Source organism: Prosopis cineraria, unplaced genomic scaffold, assembly GCF_029017545.1.
Source record: "Prosopis cineraria cultivar Desert tree isolate PC_DT_omini unplaced genomic scaffold, ASM2901754v1 PC10, whole genome shotgun sequence".
NCBI classification, from domain to species: Eukaryota; Viridiplantae; Streptophyta; class Magnoliopsida; order Fabales; family Fabaceae; genus Prosopis; species Prosopis cineraria.
In genome coordinates, this window is record NW_026555341.1 from 33,709,731 (window position 1) to 33,718,881 (window position 9,151).

The window sequence follows — 9,151 nt, forward strand, 5'->3', positions numbered from 1 at the left end:
TTAAAGGAGTTAAATGAATGATTAGGCAAGGAAAAGCATGATGTGCATGAATTAAATTTGATCCACAAGAGAGTAATAGCTGACATCATTAAGGGAAAACAAGGAAGCATTGGTGCGTGATTCAATGCTGATTCAAAGAAGCATTGGGTGGACACATCATGAGGATTAACAAAGAGCATTTATGCGTGATTTCATATCTGATCCAATGCAGAATTCACGTGGTAGCTGGCTGAAGCTTAATGAAGTCACACTTTTGACACTTTAAATTTTCCAGCTCATAATTAGCCACATTCAGATCTGGACCACTTTAGAATTATCACCCATTACATTATTCACACATGCAAAAGCCATATTTTCAAATTAGAGCCTCATTCTACACATTTCACACTTCTCTCTTCAGCCATAATTCTCTCAATTTCGTCCATTTTCCCTCCATTTTCCAGATCCATTTCTCTCATCTTCTTCATCCATACCCCATGTTCACTATCATTGCCTCAAGTCCAGACTGTTCTTCCTCTTCCTTCGAGATTCACGCCATTTTCTTATTTTCTTGTCCATTATTCACGTCCTCATCCATTCCTTCAATTCCATAATTTCATCAGCACACACTAATTCTAGATCTGATCTTCATCTTCATACATTCATGGAGGCTTCTCAAGGTTTGATCCAAATAAAGAGGAAGAGCATGAGAGGCTGTCATCTTAGAGCTCCAAGAAAGATGGCTGCTTTAATATTATGAGATTTTGGATTTGTAATTGTTGTTTATTTTCTTATTCAGTTCTTGTCTTGATTAATTAGGAAATCAAATCTGGACCTCTGTTGTGGGTTGAAAGATTTTGTGATTCTAATTCAGATTGAAAGATGGCTTAATATTATGAGATTTTCGGATTTGTAATTGTTGTTTATTTTCTTGATTTCATGTTCTTGTCTTGATTAATTGAGGAATTCAAATTCTGGACCTCTGTTGTGGTTGAAGATTTTGTGATTCTAATTCAGATTTGATGAGAATATGAATGTTGAATTTAGATTTTTACGCTATTTCAATTCTGGAATTTATGATTTACCTTGATGTTGTGTAGAATAAGGCTGAACATAGTATTAATTTCTAAATTTACTTGACCTAGATTCATTAGTGTCCATTGAGTCTAATGGTGCACCACACTTAGAGGCTTCTAAGTGTCTCATTTTGGTCAATCAAGAAGGTTTATGATGTTATAATTCTGAAAAATCAATGATTAATGTTAGGAAATCTAATTTAGGCTCACTATAATCACAATCTACAAGCAACCTGTGATAGTCAGAGCAAGCGGTTCCACATGAATAACTGATATGAGCGAAGAGAGAAAGAAAGCTGATTCATTCACAAAAAGGGAAAAATGGCACCAGGTACAACCATATACCCTAGCCCATAACATGTCACTAAGGTTATTCTCTCTCTTTTAACTAACTCTAAAGGTAACACTCAGCCTTTAGCTAAAGTGAATTATAATAAATCCCTTGACAATAATATAGCATGTATCAATACTCTCCCTTTAAAAAACATCCTTGTCCACAAGGTTAGTTGTAGCTGGAGGTGTAGCAGTAATAAAGTGGGGAAACTGTCACTATATAACAGAGAGATCTTCCCAAGTAGCATCTTCCGGTGCAAAAAACTTCTAATGAACTAGAACTTGAGTAACCGGAAGATGGTGACAATTAATGATCTTCCTTCCTAAAATAGCTTCAGGCTTAAGCAGAACTGGCCTTGATCATCAACAGGAGGAAGGGAAGGGTTGACAATTACTGAAGGACCAGCTTATTGCTTAAGGAGTGAGACATGAAATACCGGATGCACTCGAGTATTAGAAGGCAATTCCAATTCATAAGAAACTGTGCCAATACGTTTAACGACCTTAAAGGGTCCAAAATAGCGAGCGGCAAGTTTGTGAAGAGAAGAATTATTAAGTAAATTCTTTCTAAATGGATGAAGTTTTAGATAAACCATGTCACCAACAGCAAAGCTACGTTCAGACCTGTGCTTATTGGCTTGCTACACCATTCTATGTTGTGCTTTCAACAAGTGCTGCTTTAATATTTGCAGAACGAGTTCACGTGACAAACAAGTTCGATCAACTAAGTCATTGGATGAATCTCCTGCCATATAAGGCAAATGAACAGGAGGTGATATGCCATAAACAGCCTCAAAAGGTGACATTCTAATAGAGGAATGGTGAGTAGTGTTATACCATAATTCAGCCAAGGATAACCACTTAACCCACTATTTAGGAAAATCACCGGTCATGTAACGAAGATAACATTCCAGATAGCGATTAAGAACTTCTGTTTGGCCATCCGTTTGTGGATGGTAAGCTGATAATATTGAAGCTTGACACCATACAAGCAGAAGAGTTCCTTCCAGAATTTGCCACAAAAAATAGGGTCTCTGTTAATTACTATAGATTTAGGAAAACCATGTAGTTTAACTACATTATCCATGAAAACATGAGCTACATCCACTGCAGAAAAAGGATGTTTAAGGGCCATAAAATGAGCAGCTTTAGATAATCGGTCTACTACAACGAGAATAGTAGTCTTAGAAAAGACTTGGGAAGACTACTTATAAAATCTATGGATAAATCAAACCAAACCTGTTCAGGGATGGGACGGGGTTGAAGAAGTCCTGGAGATGCCACTAATTCAGGTTTAAAACGTTGGCAAGTGGTGCAAACACGCACAAAATTGCGAACATCTCTTTCAAATCCCTTCCAATAGAAAAAAAAAGAAGCAATATGTTTGAAAGTGGGATGCATATCCGCATGCCTTCCAATGCTATCTGTATGGAAATAAGTGAGTAAATCATTGCATAAGCCATGGTCAGCTCCCACCACCAATTTACCCTTACGTTTGAGCAAGTGATGTTGCCAAGTATATTTGGAATGGGATATAGGATCCTACTCTAGATCTCGAATTAATTGTTGTAAGCTATCATCAGTGAGCCAGGAATCCCATACGCGCTTATAAAGGGGAGAAATTGGAGTGGAAAGGGCCGAACATGATCCATCAGAACGCCTAGACAAAGCATCTGTAGCAACATTCTCACTCCCCTTTCTGTAAATAATCTCAAAATGAAGTCCCCACAATTTGTGCAGCCATTTAAATTGGTCTGGGCTTAAGTCCCGTTGATCTAACAAATGCTTCAGGGGCAAATGGTTAGTCTTGATGATAAATTTGCATCCCCAGAGATAAGAATGCCACTGTTTGACTGCAAAAATGATAGCCATAAGCTCACACTTATAAGCCGATAAAGGTTTCTTAGCAGTAGTAAGAGCTTTGCTAGCAAAAGCCAAAGGATGCCCATTTTGAGAAAGAATGGCCCCCAATCCATAACCAGAAGTGTCAGTCTCAATAACAAAAATGTCAGAAAAATTAGGAGAGCAAGTACTGGGGGAGAAGACATGGCTTGCTTGAGAGTATGAAAAGCTGTAGTAGCTTTGGGAGACCAAGTAAACTTCTCAGCTTTTTTTAATAAATCAGTTAATGGTCTACTAATAGACCCATAATTCTAATAAATCGCCTATAATAACCTGTAAGGCCAAGAAAACCCCTCAAGTCACGAAGTGAGGTAAGTAGTGGCCAAGAAGCGATAGCCTCTAATTTACCGGGGTCAGCTTGGACACCTTGGGCAGAAATGATATGACCCAAATAGTCAATTTGAGTGGCAGCAAAGATACATTTTGAACCCTTAGCGAATAATTGGTGCTGCTGCAGAAGAGAAAGTGTCTGCTCTAAATGATATAAATGAGTTACCCAATCCTTACTATAGACCAAAATGTCATCAAAAAATACCAAGATAAATTTCTGCAAAAAGGGTTGAAAATAGAGTTCATTAGCCCTTGAAAAGTTGTAATGGCATTAGTAAGGCCAAAAGGCATCACCATAAATTCATATAACCCCTCATGTGTTCTAAATATTGTTTTAGCAATGTCATGTTCCTTCATGCGAATCTGATGGTAGCCAGCCCTTAAATCAAGCTTAGAAAAATACTGAGTTCCAGTCAATTCCTCTGAAAGCTCTTCAATGACAGGAATGGGAAATTTGTTCTTCACAGTAGCTTCATTTAATTTTCGATAGTCAACGCAAAAACGTCATGTACTATCTTTCTTTTGGATTAGGACCACAGGGGCTACAAAAGAGCTAGAACTCTCCCTAATAATACCATTATCAAGCATTTGTTGAATTTATTTTTCAATTTCAGTCTTCTGTATAGGACCATAACAATAAGGTTTACAGCTAATTGGCTTTTCAACTTGAAGAGGAATAGCATGATCAAAAGTCCTAGAAGGAGGTAATAATTTTGGCTCAGCAAAAGAATCCAACAATAATTTCAAATCATGTTGTTTATCTGTAGGAAGAGGAGAATTAGAGTCCAATCCCACTTGCAATTGACCAGGTGTATGAATCAAAAAGATAGAGTTGGCAACCACTAAGTCTCGAATAGCCACTAATTCTTCAGGTATAGATTACTTTGCACCGCTTAATCCTCGTAACACAAATGGACGCCCCTGGGCATTAAACTCAAATATTTTTAAATTCATATCCATGCTGAAACGACCCAAGGTCTTCAACCATTGGGCACCCAAGATCATGTCATATCCACCAATTTTCATAACAAAAAAATCAGCAATGAACATAGCATCACCCATTTCCCATTCAAGCGCTTGACACTGCTTAGTGACCCAAACTCGCCTATTATCAGCTACAGCAATTTGAACACTAGATCGCTCATGAAGTTTTAACTTCAATGTTTTTGCTACTGAAGCATTAATCACATTATGGGTACTACCAGTATCAATTAGAATGATCACTTGCTGTTTCTTAATATGACCCAGAAGTTTCAAAGTAGAGGTACCTACCCGTCCTTCAATGGCATTCACTGTACCTGTCTGGCCAGCTGATATTTCATCATCTAGAGCATCTTCAAAAATGTCCTCAGCATCGTCTACTATTAATGCAAACACTTGAGAATCTTTGCACTTATGATTTGTGGTGTATTTTTGGCACACCAGTAGCAAAGCCCCTTCCACCGCCGATCTTCCATATCTTTCTTCATAAGATGGCACATGGGTTTAGAAGACCCAGACGAAGTGAGGCTGGAAACAGGGGTGGGTTGCGTTGTAAGTGGGCTCTGTTTTGGGCTTGCTATAGAAATGAGCTTAGCCATGCCAGTCGTATACTCGTTGACATGAGAAAAAGAAGGAGAGATGCGTCAAAAACTCTGAGGCGTAGACACTGGTGCATTCTCGTGAACAGTTGCAATGGTGGCTTCCTATATTCGAGCCATTTGCATAGCACTAGCCAACGTAGATGGGGTGAAGTTGATGACTGATTTCTGAATATCAGTCCTAAGGCCACCAATAAACAAGTTCATAGCAACATCATTCGGAATATCTACTTCAGAAAGGAACTCGTCAAACTTTCTCTCATATTCAGCCGCAGACCCGTCTTGGTGAAGTTTTTTAATGGCAATGGTAGGATTTTCCTCTTTCTCATCTACAAATTTAATTTCCATTTGACGGAGATAATCCTCCCAAGCAACATCAGAAAAGGAACGGTGTCTCATGAAGGTTTTGATGCCATCGCAAAGCATGACCCTCTAAATGTATGCTCAACAAACGAATTCGGTGATCTGGAGGAGTACCATCGACCTTAAAGAATTGTCGGCAACGATATGCCTAGCCTCAAAAATTAGAACCATCGAACTTCAGGAACTCTACCCGATTGTGCTTAGTAGGAACAGAGTAAGAGGAAGAGGAATGAAGCTGCTCACAGTAAGACCCGAATTGAGGTATACGTGTATTAAATGGAGATTCACCTTCCTGCCTATTGTTTCCATGACTACTAGATGCAGGTCGTTTCCCATTATTAGCATTGAGCAGAGATAATTTAGTATCAATTGTAACACACCAAAATTTTTTTTTAAATAATTTAACTCAACCATAGTTAGATTACAGCCACCCAACATATTTTTATATCAATAATTTCAATATAAAATATTTTATAATTGGCTTCAACTCACACACTATAACATTTCAGATAAATTTTTACCTCCCACATGCCATTAGGCTAAATCACATTTGTCCATCCTTATACTCTCAACAAGTAAACTAAATCACATTTGTCCATCCTTATACTCCCAACAAGTAAAATAAGCAATTTAGTCAATTTTCAACACAAGCCAGTTATTTGACCTTATAATCATGCCATTTTAATCAATCCAAAGTAAACCAAATATTAAAATTACAGTCATTCAAATTGTACCAAAAATAGAAATAGTTTGAAAGGCATGATTACATTTATATATTTATATAATTGACAATAAACAAAAAGCCCTAATATTGGCAATATAACACATTATAAATCATAAATTAAATATCCAAAAGAGACAGTGGATCTATACCACTAAGCTTTTGAAACTCCTCCACGTGTCACTCGTGGCTCTTCGCCTAAAAATTGTTAACTACATAATGACACTCAAAAGTCCCAGTAACCAAAGCCAATTTATGATAGTGTATACAAACAGTTAAGTGTGTGCTTACTAAGTGAGAATTAAAAATAATATAATTCCAACAAATATAAGAAATATTACAATACACACAAACAACCATCCTTATATCCCTCCATTAACCTCGAGCCGTAGCCCTCACTCGGTGCTAAATTACCCGGCCAAAGGTAAATTAGCTCGAGCCCTTACAAGCCACCTATTGAGCTCCAATAGGGGCGTATCACGTGACACATAAATACAACAACAATAGCAAGTCTCCCAACACCTCCCACAATAATCAAACAAATTCATAATTTTCTCAATAATCACCCAATTAACATGAAGTAATACTAATCACAAATTAAAAGCATGGTTACCTTTTGGCTTTTTTAATAAATTTTTCTTAAAATTTCTCTCTCACCACAATCTTCACCAGTAATACAATACAAATAACATATCATTTATAAATATTAGTTTCAATTTTTGAAACTAATAAAATAATTCTAATAATAGAATTAAAAATATAACATAATTCCTAATCTCAATCTTAATACAAATCTAGAGTTAATACTATTAAGTAAAATTTTTTAACTCCTCTTTTAATTATCAATAAACATTAATAATCTAAAAATCAACTTCTAAACTAATTTCTATTATCAAAATTTTCTTTTTATTTCATAAATTCGTACCTAAAATACCCAAAATTAAAAATTGAGTCTCTAGCTTAGAATCATAATCCTATAACCATAATAATTCATTTCTCATCCCAAATAATCATCTAAACCTCAATAAATCAACAACATATTTTCAGATCTAGTTTAGAATTTGATCCATAAGCCACAAATTCAAAGATCATCAACAAATTTATACTCTAGAACATTTATTATACTACTGACAACCTCAAAAATCATATTTATTCAACATAAATTCATCCCTCTTCCAGATCTTAAATTTTTTACCACTACAAACTCAGAAACTAAAGAAGAAGGATGGCCAAGAAAAATTTTTAGAATACTTACTTAGTCTTGAAAAGCTTAAAATCACACCCTAAATATCCTATTAAAAACTCTTACCTTAAAAATTTAGATATTTTGCACCGGCGACTCGCTTCTCTTCGCCTCAGCTCGTGCACAAGAAAAGAATTGAAGAAATGAAAGGAAACGGGTGAGTTTTTATAAAAATTCAGTGGGTCCCACATTTTTTTATTATTTCTTCTTTCCTTTCTCTCCTTTTTTTATTATTATTATATATACGTAATGATTGCAGCACGCGGCGCCGAAAGCAAAATTCGCTCTTCTTCTTCTTCTTCCCTTTTTTTTTATTCATACCTTTTCTCTGTTTTTTATAATAATAATAATTTAATAATATTTTTAATTAATTAATTAATAATAATTTTTTTTAAAAAAATTAATTTAGAATTATATCCTAAGTTAGATTAATAATTATTTTATACTAATTTTCTTATCTCTAAATATTTTTCAAAATTTCTATTAACCAAAATTAACTATTAAAATTTAAATTGGGATGTTACATCAATGGCTTGCATACAAGCCTCCATGTGAGCTGTGGCCTGCTTGAGTTCACTGACATCATAAGCGGTCTGATCCAAGCAAGTATTGGTCGTCTCTATTATGGCATTCTGGAGCTCAAGACGATGCTCCAAGTCACCAAGACGATCAGAAGATCGAGTCTCCGACGGCGACATGGCCAGAGAGCCAGGCTCTAATACCTTTGATATGAGCGAAAGAGAAAGAAAGCTGATTCATTCATCAAAAAAGGGAAAAATGGGCACTAGGTACAACCATATACCCTAGCCCATAACACGTCACTAAGGTTATTCTCTCTCTTCTAACTAACTCTAAAGGTAACACTCAATCTTTAGCTAAAGTGAATTACAATAAAGCCCTTGACAGTAATATAGCATGTATCAATAACAGTAGCATTCTAAAAATCATCTTGAAACTCAACATTGGATATAGCCCTATCCAACCTTTCCTTGACATGATCACTACTAATTCTACCATTACACCAGGTAAAGGTAGCAATTAAAACTAAGATCTGACAATCCATAATCAGTCAACATGCTTTGAAAATTTAGAATTTGTCTCAAATCCATAGGTCTCGCTCCCATCTTTTTAGAACTGGAGAGTATGTCATTAAAATCACTGACACACAGCCATGATCTACTAATATTAGCAGCAATACTTTGTATCTTCCCCCATACCCTCTCCTTATCTTCAACTCTAGGAGCCCCATATAGAAAAGTAACAAAATTAGGAACCTTAATAGAATTTGATTCCAAACTTGCATGAATTATGTTACTAGAACAGTGTCAAACATTTACCAAAACCTCATTTGTCTACTATATCACCAAACCTCCTCCTATACCAACTGGTTCCACATACACCTCCTCCTCCATCTTACATCTTTTTCTAACCTTTATCATACTTTCTTTTCTCATCCTTGTTTCCATAAGAAAAAACAACTGAGGGTTTATTCAACTTACATTCCTCCCTCAGTTTTTTAATTGTCAAGGCCACCTTAAGGCCTTGACAATTCCAACTTAAGAGTTTCATGGTGACCTGGTGGCTAATTGAGGCCAGCCACCAGCACCTTCAACCAACACAACCC